Source organism: Phoca vitulina, unplaced genomic scaffold, assembly GCF_004348235.1.
Source record: "Phoca vitulina isolate PV1807 unplaced genomic scaffold, GSC_HSeal_1.0 scaffold88, whole genome shotgun sequence".
Taxonomy (NCBI): Eukaryota; Metazoa; Chordata; class Mammalia; order Carnivora; family Phocidae; genus Phoca; species Phoca vitulina.
Genome location: NW_022589791.1, coordinates 1,580,146 through 1,602,721, shown reverse-complemented (window position 1 = coordinate 1,602,721; position 22,576 = coordinate 1,580,146).

Below are 22,576 nucleotides of genomic sequence, written 5' to 3'. Positions count from 1 at the left end.
AGACACTTAACCAACTGAGCCACCCAGGCGTCCCTGACTAACAGTTTTCCTATCATTCACTGATGAACTCTTTATTTTTGTATTCTTTTATCTCTTTATGTTTCATTTTGAATTGTTTCTATTAGCATCTCCTCAAGCCTACTAATCTTTTCTTCTTATATGTCTAATCTGTTATTAATACCACCAGTGTATTTTCATATCAGACATTGTAGTTTTCATTTCTAAAAGTTTGATTTCAGTCTTTTTTTTTTTTTTAATATATCTTCGTTGTCTTGATTTTTTGAACTATGGAATACAGGTATAATAATTGTTTTAATGTCCTTTTCTGCTAATTTTAACACTTATCTTGCTTCTGGGTCAGTTTTGATGGATTAATTTATCTTTTTATTATGTGTCATATTTTCCTGATTTTTTTTACATGTTTGGTAATTTTTTATTGAATGAATTGTGAATTTTACCTTATTGGATTCAGGACATTTTTGTACTCTTGTAAATATGCCTGATCTTCATTCTGAGGTGCAGTTAGGTTGCTTGGAAATGGTTTGAACTTTCCAGGTCTTATTTCTAAGATATCTTTTATGCAAGATCAGAACAGTGCTTAATCTAGGACTAATAATTTCCCACTACTGAGATAAGATTCTTCCAAGTACACCATGCAATGTAGTTTATAAGATTTTTCTTCTCTAAGTTGCAGGAACAAGAATAATTTTGAGCCCTGTGTGGACACCAGCTACTGTCCCCTCTCATATTTTCAGGTGATTTTTTTTCCCCCAGGCTCAGAGGAATTCATAGACATGCACTGATCAGTACTCTGCTGAGTACTCATGGAGGACCCTCTGTAGCTATGCAGAGATCTTTCCTTAGGCAGCTTTCCCTCTCTCGTACTCTATCCTACCAACTTTGGCCAACTTGCTCTTCTTGAATGTTCAGCTCCATCTCCTAAACTCAGAGTCTTATGGGTTCCACCTCGGTTTTCCTTCCCTGTGTCACAGCCTGAAAACATTTACAAGGCAAAACCTGGGGCATTCATAGGACTCACCTCTTGCTTATTTTCCGTGTTTGAGGAATCATTGTTTTCTGATGCTGAATGTCCAGTGTTCCAAAAAACCTTTGTTTTATGTATTTTTTTCTAGTTATTTTTTGTTTCACACAGAAGGGTAAATCTAGTCACTGTTACTCCATCTTGGTTATAAGTAGAATCCCACTAGCATTTCTTTGCTTCTTTTTTAAAATTTATTTTTTATTTTAGAGAGAGGGAGAGAGAGCATGAGTGGGGGGAGAAGGAGAGGGAGAAAGAGAATCCTCAAGCAGACTCCCCTCTGAACACAAAGCCTGATGCGGGGCTTGATCCCAGGACCACCAGATCATGACCTGAGCTGAAATCAAGAGTCGGATGTTTAACTGACTGAGTCACCCAGGAGCCCTCTTTTGCTTCTTTTTCATTGTTTCCATCCCTCTACGGAAATTCTCATCTTTTTCTCCATGTTGTTTCCTTTTTCACTATATCCTTTAGCATACTTATCACTGTTATTTTAAAATTCCTCTCTGTACCATCTCTAGGTGTATTTCTATTGAGCTATTCCCTCTCTTGACCATGGGTCACTTTTTTTTTTCACCTTCAAATGTCTCATAATTTTTACTGAATGATGAACATTTTATACAAAAGAACACTAGCAAAAGAAGTAAATATTTCTAAGAGATGTTATATCTCTTCTGTAAGGCTTCAAACTTGGAGAGCTGGGTCCATCTAATATGTAGTCAACTTGGGTCTGAACTTTATTTCAGCTTTATTTTGATTCAGTTCCCCGCTGGCTTCAAATGTTTTGAGAGAGGTCAGTTTTTCCCTTTGGCAGATCTTAGAATCTGAACACCTAACAGAGTCCAGAGATTTATGGTTTATCTAAAGATGCCAGTGTTCCAAGACATAGGAGATCTTTCTTTGCCTTATAGCCTGGCTGCTAGGGTCACTGGTAAGCTCTCTGGAACTACCCCCAAGTTTCTGTTCTTCTGAAATGTGAAAGCCTGGAGTGACCATTCCCTTCCATTTGGTCATTGAAAGCCTACGGTGCCTCAGCTGCTCTCTCAGCTCTCCTGCCCTGCCCTCCACTTTTAGAAGGCAGCTGCTTCCCACTTGGGTAAGAGCCCTCATGACTCATGGGGGAATCTCTCTCAGTTCTCTGCTCCCAGCCTTCAACACATTTCCCATTAACTTGGTAAAATACTGTATAGAAAAGCTGAAAGGTGGGTACAGATTTGCTCTGTGGCTGGGCCTCCTTGGCATTCTACTTTTTCACATTTTCTCAAACCCTGTTGTTACAATTTCTTACAAGTTTGGTGGATTTTTCTCTACCATCTATAGTATCTTTCTCCTCTTCCCATTGATTCATCTTGTTTTGGTTATTAGGGTAAGAGTGGTAGCCTCTTTTTACTTTCTACATCATAATCAGAAACAGCGATACTCTGGGGTGCCTGAGTGGCTCACTTGGTTAAGTGTACAGCTCTTGATTTTGGCTCAGGTCATGATCTCAGGGCTGTAAGATTGAGCCCCACTTCGGGCTCTGTGCTGGGCATGGAGGCTGCTTAAGAGTCTCTGTCTCCCTCTTCCTCTGCTCCTCCCTCCTTCTCTCTCTCCCTCTCTAAAAAAAGAAAAAAAGAAACAGAGGTACCCTAAACCTTTCTCTTATTACCCTACTTTATAGATAAGAAACATGCCCTTTCTCACAGAAGTTTAGTTGTGTGGGTATTTTTTAGTGTCTGTGTGTCTATGTGTGAGTCTCTGACTGCAGTTGACCCAGCAATCCCCACTGTACAGTGGCTTATTTCTTCTCTCTGAATTTTGAACACTAAGCCAAATCAACATCCAGAAAACTTCCCATGTGCTCAACCAGCTTTGTCTGGTCTGGCTTATACTCTGGACTGGAACTTGGATTGTGCCATCTTTTCTTTTTTTTTTCCAGAATAGATGGATCCATATGAATCCAGTATTTCTGGTCTTATTTGATTACTAAGTTGCTTAATTGGGGCTTGGGGTTTTTTTTGCTTGTTTGTTTTATTTTGTTTTTGAACACATATCCATTAGTTTTTGTTTTGTTTTGTTTTTTACTTGGTGGTCTGTTGTGGAAATAAAAGTTTAGAAGAAGCCCAGCTCATGGTAACAGACAAACACTCTTTAATAATGACTTTTTATATATTTAAAAACAGGACCTATAAATCCTGAATGATTTGTCATTTTATTGGCCAAGTGGAAATGTACTATGGTTAACGTAGTTATACAAAATTATGTTAGTTGTTTCCTCACAGTGGCAGTAAGTACTAATAGGAAACATGTGATTTTACTCATTTATAAGGCACAGATTAGCACATCCTGTGACTGCGATGTAATTTGTTCCATGATAAGAGAATGCTAGTGTCTCTAATGTATCATTGCAAAGTGAAAGCTTCTTCTCTGATTTTAGCAGATCCGTATCCTGTTGACCATTTTGAGCTTAAGAAAAATAAATAAATAAATAAAAACTATTTACCAAAAGTTGGGATTACCTGGCAGCAATAATAAGCTACTACCCTATATTAAGTACCTATCATAGTGAGTGTTAGGCAGTGCAAGAGGTCTTTCACATACATTATCTCATTTAAACCTCATTACATCCTTGATTGATAGCCTCCAAATTATTACTCCAATTCAACTGATGAGGAAGCTGAGAACATTTCAAGGTCATAAAGCTATTGATTGAGGATCCAAAGCCAGGTCTGCCTAACCCCAGACTGTTTTCTCTGAGACCATACTGCCTTTCACCCCATGGACAAATTTTTCTCATCCATCTTCTCTTCTCCTCTGTATACTTCCCTCCTTAATCAAGCAAGATCTGCCTCCCATCCTAATCAATCAGAATCCAGCTCAGCACCTGCCGCAGGCAAATCAGTAACACTTTACCATTCTCTTCTTTTAGTCTCCTATCCTTCCCCTTTATTATCTCAGCCATCCACTTTCCTATAGACCTGCCCCACACCTGGTGTATTCGAACAAATGCAGGCCTAGCAGAGAGGGGGCCAAGTCAAGATCCAGGTCTGTGATGGGACATGAAATCTCCACCTTTAGAGTCACTGCCTGAGTAGACAAAGGATGTCAGGAACAGATATCAGAACAGTGATCACCTCTGAGATGGGGGAGTGACTGGGAAGATCATGTCAGGGGTGATAGAAATTTAAATCTTGTTGGGTGCTATTTACATGGGTACATAGATTAGACAAAACTATACAAATCTACACTTAAGATGTAGCTATTTTAAGTATAAAATTGTACCTCAATAAAAATTTTTAAAATAGTATTCTTTTTTTAAAGAAGGCAAATGCTGTGGCAGTGGATGGCTACATTTTAAATGGCATGGCTTTGCCTTTGAGGGCCTGCTCCAGTCCTCACCTATGTGTCTAATTATGTTCTAGGCATGCTCTTGAACTACCTAGTTGACCCTGGGTTCCCATCAGAAGGCTTGATGAGCTTTGGGTAGTGAAGGGGATCAGACTTTGCCACCCCAAATTGTGCCACTATGAAATAAGGACTATTTGGAGCTGAAGGCAAAGCAAAAGTACACACAAGAAAAGCAATCTGCTCTTCTACTATCTGCCTAAAAGCAGAGCATGAATGTCCACTATGAAGGTGTCCCTTACTCTTGTACCAGGAAGGGAAGAACAACTTTTATCACCAGAGTTGGAGATGGCCCTGATATGAGTGCATAGACAAAAACTTCCTAATTAACCCTTAACTTCCATTAGTTTACACCATATGTTTATCTTGCCACAATTTACTACCCCTAGAAGCCCAATCCCCCTTTCCTTTGTCTTGTCACTTCTCCACAATTTGTTGTCCTTTGTTAAAATGGTATATAAGTCTTCCAAGTTTAACCACTTTTTTGGGACTTTATTTCTTTAAAGTCCTCTCTGCACATAAAGTTTAAAATATTAACATCAAATAAAATGTATATGCTTTTTCTCTTCTTAATCTGTCTTGTCAGTCTAACATGCAGGGTCCAGCTGAGGAATTTAAGAGGGTAGAGAAAAGTTTTCCTCCCTTACAGTAGCTAAGGTTTTAGGACACCAGGTGAAGAAGGATCCCTGTGCCATAGCACCTGAGGTTTTAAAAGGAGAGGGAAGCAGAGTACAGAGTCATGGATGTGGTGTCAAAGCAGGTCACCCTCTGTAAAAGGTGATCTGGTCCCAGTTGTAATCCAAGAGTGGACAGACCAGCCCTGCTAGTGCTCTTCCAGAAACTCTCATGGCCATGTGGACTGGCAGACCTCCACAAATCCAGCCACTGGATTTGGACACTGCCTTGAGGAAGTTAATCCTCCACTGCTCCTGCTTCCTTCCCTCTTTGTGAAAGGCTGGTTCTCAAACCTCAAAGGCCCCTGGCCCTTGGAAGGAGTAGGTGAGCAGCTTCCTGAGGCTCCAGACAAAGCCAATCCCTGAATGCCCAGTGGCTCTGGGCAAGCCAGGACCTTGGCTTCTGAAGAACCGATTGCCATTACCATGCCACAGCAGGCCCAACCCTGCCATGGAGCAGTAGAAATGCCAGAACCACCCTGTCCTCTGTCTTCCTCTCCCTTCTTCCTCTCTTTGCCATCTTCCAACTGGCTTGCCTTTGATCTCAGCACAGAAAACTCAAGCCTATTATAAACCTGTTTACACTCTAATGACAAGAATACAGACACAAGTGATTAGAGATGAACATTAAATGGCCTAGCCCAGCTCCCTAGCAGAACCAGGAAGGGCGGTCAGGATGAGTCAACCAGCTCAAGCACCAGAAGTTTGCTTCAGGCAATCTAGGATGTGGCTTTATTGTTCGCAAGATCCTTTCTTTGTAGAAAATACCTCAGTGAGGCCACTTCAACAAAACCGTGAAGCCTTCCTCCACCTCTCTCTAGTCTCCCCTTCAAACAGCAATTTCTAACAGCTCCACAAAGCTCTTGCCCCATTTTGGGTACCTGGGGAGTCCCAGGCTTCTTCTCCCACCCTCTCTGATTTCAGGAATAAACTCTGGTATCAGTCATGTATACCTTAGTGAGAATATTTCTAAAATTTGCTTTAGAGTCTAATGTGTGACCACCACTCTGAGTATATCAAAGTGAGCTAAAACAATCACTCCCAAGATCAGCATTGAGCAGGAAGGCAGCACATAGCAAATCCATTTCAAACTTTCTTGCTGGGTAATAGCTGTACAATTCATGTTCTGGAAAGTGCAAAGCTTCAATTTCACTGACACACGCGGCCAGGAGTAATTGGTTTCTGTCTGCAGGCATGCCATTGAACTAATGTGCTCTAACAGGAAGGCTGCACCCATGTTTGAGTGCTTTTTGCACAATAACCTGTTATTTTGTGATTGGTATAATATTCTCCTAGGGCTCTGTGAGATTTTATGTTTAAACTGAAAAGAAGTCCTAAAAGCAAGGAGTTTTTTTTTCCTTTCTTTTTGTTTAAATGACCAAATACAGCACTATTACCAATGATCCTAATCTGAGTTGCTTTCAGTTACCAGGAAAGAGATTAAGTAGCCCGTACCAACGTTGCAGCTCTTTGCTCTGAAGCGTGAACCAATATCAGGGTCAAGCTCACAGGCAGCATCTTTCATTACTGTGAGGCAAGCCTCCAGTCAAACCATCAGAGTGGAGCCTTCCGGTCTCCAGAAAGTCATTATGTACTTAGGATTATCATTAATTTTCTCTCCCTGAAGTGCTTCTGATGAATGTGAGGGCTGTGGCCAAAAACCGTCTATGCATTCACTGATAAAAGGTTCTGTGTTCAATTTTCTAAAAGTGCCCTTAGAGAATCCCCAATTTCCTGCCTCTTCCCAAGAAGAAAACTGAATTTGCCCTGCCTTCAAAATGGGAGAACTGAGTCCTCTTGGTGTAAAGGCTTCCTGGAGTTTTGGCAGGAGAGGTTTCTGGGATATTTGGGAGGCTTGGGACCTTTGCAGGCCAGTCCCTTTTGGGGAATGGGACTGTTATTTATTGCAGACTTAAGAACCACATAAGCCAATGACTGTGTGGCTTCTGTTTCTCCATTCCATTTTCTCTTAGCACAGTCTTCACCTACCTCACATGAATCTTATGCAAACTCCTACAAGTCCTGTTGAGTCCACTTTTAGCGTTCTATGCTGGAGTCCACACTGTCCAGGGCTCCCCTGACTCAGCCCATCCTTTTGTCCACATCCTCAGGTATCACACATGATGGAAGACATCAGCTCCCTTAGACACACTGGGGATACATCTGATGCATTACAGCAAGAATATGCCCAATCAGCTGGGCTACTTTTTGTCAGACAAGGGAAGGAAGGATGCAGAGGCTCCCAGTAGAAGTGGTTTTGAGCAAACAATGTGTTCACACATAAAGCCCTGTGGTATCATCTTTTATTAACCCATAGAGATTTGGGGGCATTTGTTGTCAAGCTTTAAATTGGTAATTAAGTTATTGTCATGGACTAGAATAAGCTGTAGATGTGTCCAGGGTGTTGAAACAATGCCTTCTGTGTGGGGCCCATGGGAAGGAACACTCTGGGGCTTAATGCACAATGATTTTCTGTCTCCCAGGGCCCTGATGTGCTGTGTTCCTCCACCATTGCAGGAGCTACTCCCGCGGGTGTCCTGGGTGTTTATTGTGGTCTTTCAGCCATTGCTATTAACATATCCCAAAAATGCCGTGCACTTCCTCCTTGTAGTGCAAACAAAGGCCTCTCTCACGTGGGCCGGCATTGTCCAACATCTGCCTATACTCCATGCTTGCTGGCTGCAAAGAGCACTACGAATAACCTGCATATTCAAGCAGAGGAACTCTGCCCATGGACAGTGAAGTCCCTGAATTTCCCTATGTTCTGATTTAATGCAAATGTATCCATCATATAACAGACCTAGCAAAGTCTTGGTTTTGTTGTTGTTTCATCATCCAAATGTATAATTACAGCCTGAGCATCAGACTCTAACATCTAGATCTCAACGCAATAGTCTGAACGTAAGGGACCAAAGTCAGCTCCATAGAGAAACTCAGTCCTCCAGGCCTCAGGAAACTTCAATAGCATTCCCCGGTACATCCATGAGTAAGGAGTTGCCCTAAGGGGCTCAAATGAGCCGTCCTGGTCTTGGACAGAATCAAGGCATTTCTACAAGAGAGCTAGGAGCCAAAGAGTTATAAATTCTGTGCCAGGTGACAGGCAGCATAGGCTCTTTTCAGACACTTATAAGCTCTTGGATCTTGGTAAGCTATTCTCTTAGTTTGAGGTTTCCATTATTAGAGGTTTTTGAACAGTCTACTGGAGAGTTGTTGGGTTTTTTGGGAAAAACCTCAAGGACATAGGAATCAAGAAAGAAGAAACCTGGTGAGACTCTACCTATCCCCTATTTCACCCTGAACATCTCCTGCCTGACTTCTCTTGTAGAGTATGACTGAGCAGGATTTGTTCTGAATAAAGATTTTTGCTGTGGACAAAACACTACCCTAGGACAGCTTGAAAGCGTCTGGACACTCTCCAAAGCCTTTCCTCACTCTAATATTCTCAGATTTGGGGACTTTATAGCTATATTGTCATGGGAACCCCATAGCTTAAATTCTCACTGGGGGACAAGTAAACACATCCTGTGGCTGTGGCTAGGTGTGGACAGAGGGTGCAGCAATGCACAGGCCAGGCTTGGGTCTGGATAAATGAAGTACTAAGCCAGCCATGTTTGGGAGCAGAGCTTAAAGAAGACTATTGTTAAGGTGACAAGACATTTAATTGGACCCCAATTTCTTGCAGAGAAGAAAAAAGAGGGAGGTTTCTGAAAGTAGAGATAAGGAGTCCTCTCAGATCCCTGTCCCCCATCTCTCCACCCCCACAACCCCTGAGCCCTGCTAAGGTAACTATCAAGACATTCCAGTAGGTTTGGGATACTCCTTAGGAAATGTGTTATTGTAGCATGTTGGTCAACAACTCTTGTTCTGGATTCTCTGACAAGTTCAGATAATCTCTTACTAATTCTTTTTCCTACCTGCCCCTACCTCCAGCCCATTAAACTCCTATCCCCTTACCAACCTGGACAAAACAGCTAGTCCACAACTCCAGAATTTCAGCGCTTAAGTAAGAACTTGACATTGCAGCAACATTTACAATACAAAAAGCCAGTCTGTTATTTGGAAGATTAGTCAGTTTAAGGAAGGTCTTTGTTGCATACAACATCAAATAACTGATTCATTGGCTTGAAAAATGTTTTTCAATCAATTCTTTTGAAGTTAGGTAGATATAACCTATGTGTGGGAATAGCTATCAAAAGTGCTATGTCATTGAGGCATTGTGTATTCATTAGTGGGTACCCCTTATACAAATTTCAGACTCAATAGGAAATCTGATGTGCCCTTTCAAAAAGGAACTGGTAGAATTAAGCCTTTCATCTGTGTTGTGATGTGATTTGCATATTATTTCTATACTACTGTGCATTCAGTTATAAATGCTTCGTGAGAGAAAAACCTTTTTTCATTATTGTAATTATACTCAAATTCAAGACTCAGGGCCAGAAACATGAGACATTAAACTTGCTTAAAGATAAAGACATCCTACTGTCTAGGGGAAAGATCCATGAGTCAGATGACGTGCATTTTAGTCCCGGATATTGCTGTGTAGCTGCAGAGAGACTTTCTCAGCTTCTCTTGATTGAAAGTCTTCCCCAAGCTTAGTGAGGAGCATGAGTGTGGAATCAAAGAAACTTGGGTTTGCATCACTTATAAGCTGAGTGATCCTGGGCAAGTTACTTAACCACTCCAAGGTTCGGTTTTACCCCTATTAAATGGGCATAATAATTATACCTATCTCATGAGGGTGGGGTAAAGATTAAAGAGCATACAGAAAATGTCCAGTAAGTGGTCATTATTATTATTGACCTTGAGTTCCTTCATCATGATGATTTTGTAAGACTGCTTCCAAGATTCTTTTCAATTTTAAGATGCTATGATCCTCAGGCATGTGAAATTTAGGCTTCTTCCTCCAGAGTTCAAAGACATGACATATAGTTGGTCACAGGAGCCCTGTTGTGGACAGCCCATTTCTGCTTCTGCTTGCTGGGGTGGCCATAGTGAGGTTCTAAGGAACCTGCTTTCAGGCGCTCAGAATAGGCTGGCCCAAGGCACTGGCAGAGATCATGAAGGCTGTATTGAAGAGTCCTCAGTAAGACACTGAAGGTGCCAAACTGGAGGCATGAGCTATAGAGCATGAATCAGGCTGGAGACACTCAGCCCAAAATGCTGACTAGGTTGGCAGGGAGGACATAGGGTCAAGGAGGGACAAGAAGCGGGGATTAAAGTCAGGTACTCAGCCAAGAGTTCCTAGGTAGGGAGAAGCACATGTAGGTGAGGGTCGTGCATGGGGGTGGGGGGCGGGGCGGGGACCTGAAAGCTTAAAGTATTTGCAGTTCAGTCTCGCAAGAGCTATTGCTGGTGCCCTGCTACCCAAAGCGTGTGGCCTGTGGACCAGCAGCATCTGTATTACCTCAAACTTGGTTGGAAATTGAGAATCTCAGGCCCTATCCCAGATCTACTGAACTAGAATGTGTGTTTTAACAGGACTGCAAGCTGGAGGGGTAGATGAATGGTGCTCAGTCTACCACTTTAATCAATCCCTCTGAGATAGAGATACCTATATTAAGATTTTTTTTTTAAAAGACCAAGTAATAAACATTTTCTAAGGAATACAAAAGCATTCAGCCAAGAACCTTAAACAGAGAAACCTGTTTTTAGCTTTGTTTTTCCAAAAAACAAACTTTAAAATGTGTCTTATAAAAATGTCTTTCTTATGTGGTACAATAAACCACCATCAGCTTGGGGTTATTGCAGAATACAGCCAATATCAAGTTGTCTGGGATCATATGTATACCCGCCACCAATCAAAATGGTGGAGATGCACCGCAGAGAAAATCCAAATGGAATCCTACCAATGATCCCAGGACTGAGTCTCTGCTTTCTTAGTATGAAGGAGCTTTCTTTAGGACATCAAAGGTCAGATTCACCTCATAAGAGGCTAACAACCTTTGGTGCCAGAACACTCTGATGGGGCCCATCAAGACTTTGTCCCAGGCTCAGGGCACCTGGGTGGCTCAGTCGATTAAGCATCTACCTTTGGCTCAGGTCATGATCCCAGGGTCCTGGGATTGAGTCCCACAGTGAGCTCCTGGCTCAGCGGGGAGCCTGCTTCTCCCTCTCCCTCTGCCTGCCTCTCCCCCTGCTCATGCTCTCTCCCTCTCTCTCTATCTCAAATGAATAAATAAAATCTTTAAAAAAAAAAAAAAAGACTTTGTCCCAGGCAAAACTGTGAGATACCCAAGTGTTACCGTCTGTGTGTTGCCATCTCTCTCACTTTGCCCTCTTGCTTTATGGTTAAGGAAGCTAAGGTTAGGTAATTTACCCAATGTGACAACTCTTGTGGTTTCCACTACTTGAATTTGGTTGGGGATCTCTGTTTCCGCAAAGCTTTGGGTCTTGCTTCCCTGCCGTATTGCACTTACGTTGTTGGCCCATTTAAGGTTAAATGAGGTGCTGTCCTCAAAAAGCTTCAAGTTCTTGATCCAATCCTTCCAATTTTAATAGAATGGACATTTGTTCAAACCCAATTCAGCAAGATCCTGTAACCCATATGCAGAGACATGAAATAACCAACCACAAAGCCCCCAAAAAAGTCTTATTCTGCTTAAACTCAGAGACAGAGTGTTCCTTTCAGGTAGAGATGCTTGTATTAAGACAGAAAACCAGTCAACTAAGACATATTTTCCAAGTAAAGGGAAAGCACTCAGACAAGGATTTTAAAACCATCAACCTCTAAAAAGACCCTCCCATCCAAACAGCTCAGGAAGATTTCATTTTCTTTCCGGGGATATCACTAATAAGAAGCATATCCTCCAGAAGATTCTGGGTTGTATCAATTTGTGCAAAATCAGTCAGGGGCACTGAGTCTCAAGATAGATGAAACCTTTAAGGTCTTGCTCCTCAAAGTATAATCCCTAACCGGTACCATGACCCAGGAGCTTGTTAGAAATGCAGAATCCTAGGCCCCACTCCGGGGTTGCCAAATCAGAATCTGACAAGATCAGAATTTTGACAAGATCCACAAATCCTTTGTGTACACTTTTGAGTTTGAGGTACCTAGAGCTGGTTGACCCAAGTGATATTTGTAGTCCTTCTCCTGGCATCTGATAAGCAGTATTCTTTACGCTTTACTACCTGAATGGGGGCTATGCCTACTAACAGGGAGAGCCCTTAATGGGAGCCAGGCGGGTAGACTCAGATAATTCAGGCTACTGCATTTGCTATGTCACATATGATGCCAACTTCCAAAGACCCTATATAAAATGCTCTTACAAACAAAAGTTATGTTGAAAATTGAATCTTTAATGGGCATTGGAGTCTGCCCAGACCTTGCAGGAGATCAAAGTCACCTTATGAGCATCAGCTTTCTTTGTACAGAAGATGTAAGAGGTGCCAACCAGTGGAACATCCCAGCTGCTAGAGTTCCCAGGCAGGGCAGCTTGGCCAAGTGCAGTGAGACAGCATGGTGGGTGGGGGGCAGCACTGAGGGTGCCATATGTCCCAACCGGCAGGTAGACTGTAGGAAAGAATGAGGGCATTCTCTACACTGACAGGGCTGGTTTCTCTGTTTAGATGAATTGGGATTTATGGCCCCCAGGAATTTAACATAATTAGGGGCAAGCCTCCGAATGGAAATGCCTTTACAATTGGATTCTGCCTGCAGGCTGGGGTTGGGGATGGGATGGCAAAGGAGGGGTAGATTCCATCCACTAAACCCTCTTAGTCTGGTCTGAATTCTGCTGAGAACCCTTGCTGTGGTCCCTTTTGTTGTTTTTCTCCCATTCCTCTGGACTTAAAGATTTGGAAATGCCTAGACTTTCCAGCCCACCTGACCCCGAATCCTGAGTCTAGTTCCTTTCTGCTCTGTGACTATGGTTGCACAGAATGAGTGTAAAGCTGTAGACCCCTCATTCAAACTGCCCAGGATCACCCCCTTCCCCCACTTCCCATTGCTTGCTAGCTGGGAAAGGGACTCACCCTTTCTGTGCCTGAATTTTCCCAACCGTGAGTGGAGTTTATCATCGCCTGCCCTTGAGAGGTGGCTCTAGAGGGCTGTCCTCAGGATTGATGAGTTAATATGTGTTAATATGTTTTTGGGCATACCGTGAAGGTAGCTATCATTTTAGGACATCAAATCTGGAAACTAAACCCAAGGGCTTTCACCCCTCACCTCCAGGGGAAAAGGAAGTATTAAAGGATAAACTGAGGCATATACAAAATTTTAAGTTTATTTAGGCAAAAATCAGTTGGAATTGGGCAGCGCCCAGCCAGAAGTGGCTAGGAATGCTCCACCAACTAGACCTTAAGGAGATACTTTCACAGAGAAAAGGCAAAAGCAAGGTTAGGAAATTATTGATCGGCTATAGCTTAAAGCCTCTTTGGCTGCTTGTGATTGGTTGTCCGTTGGTTTCAATTTCCTGACCTTGAGGCATTTACAGGCCTAGATTTTGGTTTACTTATGTAGGGTGCCAGGACGTTAGGGCCACCTCTGTCTAATGGCCTCCTTGTTTAATTAATTTAACAGAACAGTCAGACTCCCATTAGCCCTTACTAAACTGAGGTCACTCTCCTCTCTGCCTGGGTCTCAAGAGTTTTAGGAGGCCCAAGAAGAGAAGGAGCCACTCTTGGTGGGTACAGACCGGGAGTTTGGGGGTACCCAGGATGCTCTGAATGTATACCGACACATCTTGACCACTCTCCCCTGAGCCAGAAGGCTGGGGCCTGCACCGTTCATTACCTTATTTCTAAACAATCAGAAAGTTCTCTTGGGAACAGGCAATCGGTTTGTTTAGGTGGCTCCTGCTTGGTTATATGCTCGATAGAGCTGCTCGGCTTAGTTCTCTGCAGCTTGGCTAAGTGGAGTTCAGCTTGAGGTCAAGCTCTGTTGAAGTTGGCAAGGTGACATAATGCGGCCACTGGGCTTGTGATAACCCCAGGGCTTCCCTTGGAATTCGCTGCAGTCCTTCTCTCCCAACTGACGTTGCAACTTCAGAAGTTTATCTTGGGGCAGGACTGGACCAGCACCATCAATTCCACGAAGATAAAACAGGCAAGTACTTTAGTGCAAGAGAGCTGCTTTAGCTGAAGGGGAGGTCAGTTAGTCACCTTACCTGCCGGAGCTCAGGGATATGCGATTACGCTGTCCAAATGTGCACAGCAGAGGCCGTCTGGTATTTTCTGCTTCTTGCTCACACAAAGCTGCTTCTTTTAGTGCTATCAGGAGCCAGAGACCCATTAACCTTTAGCAGACTGATTTTGTCTATTTGGGGGTTGCTGGGTTTTTTTGTTTTATTTTGTTTTGTTTTTTGGTGATACTACTATTGGTAGTAAACAAAGGAACTGAGAATTGCCCATCCCAGCCAGTCCATAGACCTTCACAGAATGAGACATAATATTTGCAAGAACCTGGCAGAAACACCATCACTCAGAACTCCACATTTGTTTTTGTAATGGATTCTGACAACAAAGTAATAACAACGTTCTTTTACAATAGGAACGAAAATCAGCAGATACTGTTCTTTTATCCTTAGAAAATTAAGGAAGAGCTGGCTTACACTTGTGGCTCACAAAAAGTAGCAGATAAGCAATGGAAGTCGCATTGGAGACAAGCGTGCTGAATAATTAGGCGTGAATAGAAAACTCCTCAGGCAGGTCAATACGAGGATTTCAATAAAGGTTTGAAATAGATGTGGAAACGCCAATAATCAAAAGTTCCTGGAGAGACCGGTAAGGAAAACAAAGTGAAAAAGTCTTGCAGAAGAATGAGGGAAGAGGCCTAATAGAAAAATATGTAAGAACAAATTTATTATACCTTACCTCAGGGTATGTGTTTGCATGTGTGTGTGTGTGTGTGTGTGTGTGTGTGTGTAAATGCCTTTGTCAAAACCAAGCTGGGAAAACTATAAATGTCTTCGAATGATAAACTTTGATTAATCTTGTATCAGATATGTAAATTTGGTATAATGGTATTTATTTGAGTCACTTCATAGAGAGTCTGGTTAAAACTGACAAAGGTCAAATAGGAAGTCAATGAAATCCAATGTGTTGACAAACGACTCTTGCTAGGGCCACATAAAAATAAGCAGAATCCAGATCTCAGGTTGTCTTTAACCGAGACGGGAAGGACAGGATTCTAGATGAATTCTTAAAGGAAAATCTTGGAAAATGAAGAGAAATCAGAGTTTACTGAGGATGAGTCAAGTCTAACCACTATCCATTTCCACTTTGGACAAGCTTATTAGAAGGGCAGCCAGGAATAAGCACAGCAGACCCGACCTTTCCTCAAGACATGTGACAAGATATTTCATATTGTTTTGTAGACAAGATAGAGATGTGTGGACCAAAAGCTGAAATAATGAGGTGCATTAGTAGCTAGTGGAGAACAAAAGATGCAAAGGATGCTGACTGATGTCCCCTTGCAGAACAGACTTTTGAGAGGGATAGTTCTCAGTCTGATCTTAGTTAGTTCTGTTATCAGTAACCTGGGTGAATATGTAGAAGGCATTCTCATTATATTTGCAGGCAATATGAAGCTTGGAAGGATAGGAAGTATGCTGAATGATAGATACAAAGAACAAATAGTTGCTGGTTGTTTGCTTTCAATAAAAATCCTATAATTTCTTTGATATTTCTAAAAACTTAATGAGACTCTTACTCAAGGAGCAAGAGGTTTTCATGAAGAGCTACTTTTTTATCTCTTAATTTTATGGAGAAGTCCGCCATAAAGCTGAGATCACTAGTATCTCTCATTCACCGTTAGCTGGTCATTTATCCTGAGGGGGTTCTACAGTCTGGCTGAGTTCTATGAGTGGGATATGAAAGCTCCTGCAGAACCTATACTTGAATTGCACCCCAGGAATCAAGATCCACTGGGTTAAACTCTAGATAGACAAGACGCTTTCAAATGTGTAAAACATTTAAGTTCTGATCCCTTATTATTTTTCCCTTAATGATAGCAAACTCTTCTAGATTCATTGCATGTAGAACTACCTACTAAAGGAAGTAAAACACCTTTCCATGTGCTGATGAAACATTTCTGAGGATAGACCTGGAGCGATCTTTCAGGTAAACCAATTACTCCCTGAAATAATGGCATAGTGTTCGTTATGACACAGTTAAAATTATTTTCTTGTATATATATTCTCCAAATGCCATCATTTTAGCACTTTCAGTTGCCAGAGGTATATTTTGCAGTCAAAACACTCAGGCAGGCGCAGCAGAAGACCATGATGCTCAGAATCAGGCGTTCCAAAGAACTGTCTGGGCCCCACTAGCACCCCCATCCCATAGCAAGGCTGGTGCGGGCCGCTAGCTACAGTTCTAGGCACTGAAAGTACCTGCCCCCACACCCCCACCATCCTTGGATTTCCTTTCTCACATATTTATATGTTATGTTTTCATTCTACAATTTAGATATTTTTAAGATTTATTTATTTATTTTAAGAGAGAGAGAGTGTGTGCGCAAGTGGGAGGGGCAGAGGGAGAAGGAGAGAGAATCTCAAGCAGACTCTGCACTGAGCACAGAGGCCGACTCGGGGCTCGATCTCACCACCCTGAGATCACGACCTGAGCCGAAACCAAGAATCGGATGCTCAACCAACTGTGCCACCCAGGTGCCCCAACAATTTATATATTTTTGTAAGCCACATTTAATTTTATCAAAAATGGGCTAAAAATAAAATAAAATATCTTTTGGGGGGGAAAAAAAGGTCCAAGTCCATATCTTCTCTGCCAAAACCCAAGATATGTGTACATAAGGATCCAACTGAATAGTTGTATAAGTTTTGAAAATTATAGAAAGTTGTCTCCTATGAAGTATTCGCAGTATCACTGTGCGAGATGGTAGGTAGTGTGCCTGGGAAGAAAAGCACAAGCTAAGTAACTTAACCTACTAGCAGAATGTTAGATCATTGGGGCATATGATGCCCTAAGTAGAATGATCCATCATCAAACACCAGTATGGGATCCTCACGCAGGTATAAAAAGCTGGACTTGGTCTGCTAGTGAGTACTCGTCAAAGACTGTGTGTCAAGCTGATCCATGTTACCCTCTCTGTTGAAAACTACTGTGTTGGTAATGAAGATCAAAGCCCCCCATGTGCCTGTATAACCTTGCATCTTTGTTCTCCCCTCCCCCCTGCCCTTTGCCTTCTGTAACTTTCTCCAACATATCACAGTCCTCTTACCTCTACACCTTTGCGCCTGACATTCCCTCTCCCTGATGCTACTCCTCTCTTACCTAGGCAGCCTTTAAAATTCAGCTCAAAGTCTATGTCTTCTGGAAAGAATTCTTAGAATTTCACCATAGAGCAGTCTCCCACTGAATATACACAAGGTTGCCTGTACCTTTCCTCTGTGGCACTTAGCACTGTTTGCAATTACACATTTGTGTGCTCAGTGTCAGTGTATTTGCTCATCATTGTGTTCCCAGCATGAAAATGTCTGACACAGAGAGGTCACTCAATAAACACACGGAAAGGGAAGACTATTTGGACATGTTATTTGTCCATTCCTGGAGGGATTGTAAATTCTCTCCTGGGATCAGGTCAGAGCATCCCAAGAGTGCTCTGGAGTATATTCTTGGCTTTTACTGGAGGTTACCGTAAGAAACTTTGCAGGGAGAATGCTTCTGCCTTTGCATATGGAGGGAGCTTCACTAGTATGATAATCCTCTCCAGGGAAGGAGGAGGAGCTTTTTAACTGCTGAGTTTGAGACAATGAAGTGGATATGTGCAGCCCAGTCCTCTCTCTGCCCTTTCTCTTAGAAGTGACTATCTACAGAAAGCAGACATTCCACACTGCTCCTGTGGGGGTCTCATAGGCCCCACTCTGCACATGCTAGGTCTAGGCTGGGCCAGCACTGCCTATGACTGGCTGGATAAACCTCTTGGGTTTGGGGATTCAGTACTAGGGACTCAGCTTATCTGCAGATAAAAGTCATATTTTTCCAACATTATATTTATCAGTAACAAAAGTAATATTTGGGTCTCTCAGCTTCACTCCTGATGCTAGAATTTATTTGGCACTCAGGATTTCTTCAGACTGTTTCTGAAACTCTGAACTATTGTTCGATACCATCATGAACTTGAAAGAAGATTGAGTTTTGTTTTGTTTTGTTTTGTTTTGTTTTGTTTAGAGAGAGAGAGAGAGTTGGGGAGGGGGGCAGAGGGAGAAGGAGAGAGAATCCCAAGCAGGCTCCATGTTCAGCATGAGCCCAATGAGGGGCTCAATCTCCCGACCCTGAGATCATGACCTGAGCCAAAATCAAGAGTCTGAGGCTTAACCTAATGAGCCGCCCAGGTGCCCCAAGAAGATTCAGCTTTAAAAATACTTTTCTTAATAATGTCTGTTTGAAAAGCCGCTATTACTATTATTTTGCACTCACCTCACCTTTATGACTTCAGGTAGATGAAGTTTGAAGCAGTCATTTGGAAAATGAAGGAAAAAAGTGTTATGTTACTAATTAGATTTTGTCATTTTTTAAAAAGATTTATTTATTTATTTGAGAGAGAGAGAGTGAGCCCAGGGGAGGGGCAGAAGGAGAAGAGACAATCTCAAGCAGACCCCTTACTGAGCGTGGAGCCTGACACCGGACTCAGTCTCACCACCCTGAGATCATGACCTGAGCCGAAACCAAGAGTCAGTTGCTTAACTGACTGAGACACCCAGGCGTCCCTAGACTTTGTCATTTTTTAGGTGTCAAAAGAGTCTCAGGCAATGACTTTCTCAAATGATCAGAATCCAAAATGTAGAATCAATTTGATATGAAAGGAGCAAAAGAAAATAGGCCCGTGGAATGGACTTAATCAGAACAGAATTTGTGAGTTCTGGAGGTGTGAACAGAGTCAGCCCAAGCTTGACATTTTCTTAGACTTGGAACTGGCAATATATTTGAGATGTTAGTTACTGCTTAGGTGCGGGGGACAGAGCAGGGGACAAAACAGACTGGGACCCTGCCCTCTATTCAAGTGGTGAGATAGAATGGGGGAGGGGAAGGAAGACAGAAAATATACAAATAAACAAGTAAACATAAAATAGATCAGCCTAGAAGCTCTGGGAGAGAAAAATAAACTCAAAGAGGAGACTGGACATAGCAGGTAAGGGGTAGGGGGCGCCATTCATGCAGGTTGGTTAGGCAGGATGGCATTTTAACCAGAGCACTGAAGGAAGAGAGAATGAGAATGAGCTATGGGCTATCCCCGAAGGAACATTCTAGACCGAGGGAACAGCAAACGTTAAAAAGGCTCTGAGGTGGGCTTGGTGTTTCCAAAGACCAGGCGGGAGTGTGGCAGGAGATGTGCTGTGATAGGGGGTGAGGGGACCAGACTGCGCGACAACCTAAAAGTCACTGAACAGACACGGAAAGGATGGGGGCTTCTCTTTTAAACTAAATAGAAAGCCCTAGAAAGGGTGCCTGGGTGGCTCAGTCGGTTAAGCGGCTGCCTTCGGCTCAGGTCATGATCCTGGAGGCCCACAATGGGCTCCCTGCTCAACAGAGAGTCTTCTTCTCCCTCTGCCCCTCACCCCTCTCTTGTGCTCTCTCTCACTCTCTCTCTTAAATAAATAAAAATCAAAATCAAAAAAGAAAAGCCATAGGAGTAGAAGGCTCACGATCTGACTTCTTAAAGGGATCACTCTGGTTGTAGTGCCGTGAATAGTGTTGGGGGTTGAGGGGGAGGGTGCAGAGAGCCACTCGCGGGAGCCGCCCACAACAAGGATGTCACAGTGGCCAGGCCAGAGTGGTCACTTTAGTAAAAGTCCTGAAGACAGAGCAAATGGAGGAGTCCAGCTCAGTGTACCTGGCACACGGGAGGCTGCAGTCGCTGTTCAGTGATGGACACCGGGGGGGGGGGGGGGGGGACAGAAATGCTGGCTGGGGATCCGGATTCGGTGCCGGGCAGGCACTGCTGTGAATGAGTCTGGAGCTGCACTGATTTAAGGAGCATCTCTGGCCTGCATGAGGACCTGAAATCCTGAGTGCATAAACATGGATGTATAAAGTAATGCCTGCTTATCTGTGTGGGGAAAGTCTTTCAATAGGCCAACCTAAAGCTTGAATCTAAAGCTTTTGAGGCCACTAACCGTGTGAGTGCCCTGAGGGCGAGGACTCTGTCCTGCTCATCCTTGTTTTCCACCATGGCCCACAGGATTCCTGCTCAAAGGATGTGCTCTATAAACATCTCTGGGACTAAACTGGCTGAAAAAGAATTTATGTTTAAACCCTGATTCATAGTAGATCCAATCAACCCGAACCCTACAATTTTCTTTTTTGTAAACTTACTTAAAATTAATCTCTTGCCCAGTTCAGCTCCTTTTTTTCCAGTGCATTTTTCCAGATTCCCAAAAATGCATTGTAACGTGGATAATAAGCTTTTGTAAAAGAGAGAAAGAGGACACTTTTATGAGCCTCAGAAAAACCACGCTGCAGGGAAGTAATATGTTCATTTTCTTTTCTCTCAGCAGATTTTGTTTTTAGAGTGTTCTGTATTTTAGACACAGCAACACCGTAAGAGACTAAAAATATAAATTAAAAAAACTGATCTCTACCCTTGGGAGGCTCTATAATCTAATAGACCTAGTTACATCAACGTAAATAAATCACAGCACACTCAGAGTGGCCCCTTCGATGTTTCTCCTTCCCTGTAACTTAGATCACTTTCATGGTCTCTGAAAGAGTAAGCGTCAGACAGTAAGAAAGGAGTCCCCAGGATGAAAGCGAAAATGGGAAGAGAGTCTTCAGGAGGAAAACAACCACGCTTTTAAAAATATGTCAGACCTTGTTTGCGAGATCTTTTCCTGTTCCTGACGAGAGAGAGCTAACTTTTCGATTCCATGACATTTCAGACACCCGGGGCCCTGGGGAGAATTCCCTTGTCCTTGAAGGTGTTTTTGGTCTGAAGCCTTTTAAATCAAGTTTCGGTTGTCCCTCTCCAGCTCCTGCAATCTCTGTGCCCAGGACGTATCCTGGGAAAGGGGGCTCCATGGCCAGGGTCTTCAACAGGCCATCATTTCTAAATTGTTTGCTTCTTCTCTCTAAAAGGATCAAATCCCTCTTAAGAGGATGCAACTGATGGTATTCAAATGTCAAGAACTATTTACATGCTTAACTACATCTTCCTGTTTGTAACAAACGGGGCCAGCCGCTGAGTGTGTTTGCCAACTACATTAGCTAGCTCCAGGCAGTTATAGGTCCTTTCCACGGAGGCTTCTGCGAAGAAGCTGTCAGTAGGACAACGTGGGGCCCAGACGTTGCGCTCTCTGCACACTTCACACCACGGCATCCCCTTGCTGCCTGCAGACAGGAAACTGCACTCAGGAAATGGGATTCCTGTCCGAAGACAGCATCCCTTGCCGATCATTGGCAACTGTACCTAGAAGCATCATGAAATGGCCCCTTTTACTTCAGTGCCTTGAGGACCAGACACATTTGTGTCTTTTCAATAGTGCTTGATCTCAAGAATAGAAATTACAGCCAAATATTTGTTGCCTAAAAATGCTTTACAGCAAGCCTTGAGAACGATTCTGCCAGGTTAGGGAGCTGCAAAGAGGACTGAGGAGAGCCTTGGATTAGGATCCCAGTGACCAGGGTCTTAGCTTGTGTTCTTCCGGACTCTCTGCCTGACACTGGATAAAGTCAGACTAGATAACCTCCCCGGCCCTTCGGGACTCAGTGCCTCTGATTCTATCCAAGGGGTGCACAGAAGGGCTGTCAGGTGTAGGTAAACGGCCTGGGGGCAGAGTCCAGCCATGCCAGGAGAATCGGGGCTTCCTATCCAGTTATACAGGACCCTTTTGCTTTGTTTTGGTTACTTATAAGTCTAAAAAAAGTAACACATGCCCCGTGTGGGAAATTTGGAAAACATGGGAGAATTTAAGGATGCAGATAAACACTGTGAAAAGCCATGATCTCAAAGCAACTGCTGATGCTATATGGGCACATACCTTTCCAATCTTCACGCTGCACTCGTGTTTTGTTCCTGAGATTGCATCTCTGTGCTCTCTGTGTGGCCTGCTTTCTTAGGTCCATACTGCATTCCTTAAATAAAGATGCACTGAAGGTCACCTGAGTACCTGCCCCGCACTGGGCTCTGGGGTGCGCTGTGACCAAGATAGGTGCTGCTTTAGGGAGTTCATGGTCCAGCTTTTCCATATTATTAAGAACTTTCCATAGCTGTGATTTTTAATGTCTATATCTTTTTTTTTTTTTTAAAGATTTTATGTATTTATTTGACAGAGTGAGAGATAGCGAGAGCAGGAACACAAGCAGGGGGAGTGGGAGAGGGAGAAGCAGGCTTCCTGCCAAGCAGGGAGCCCAATGTGGGACTCGATCCCAGGACCCTGGGATCATGACCTGAGCCGAAGGCAGGCGCTTAACGACTGAGCCACCCAGGCGCCCTCTAATGTCTATATCTTACTCTTACAATGGTCTGTTGTTGCTGTCATTTTATTTTGTGTTGCACAAGAGTAGATGATCTAGCTCATGGGAG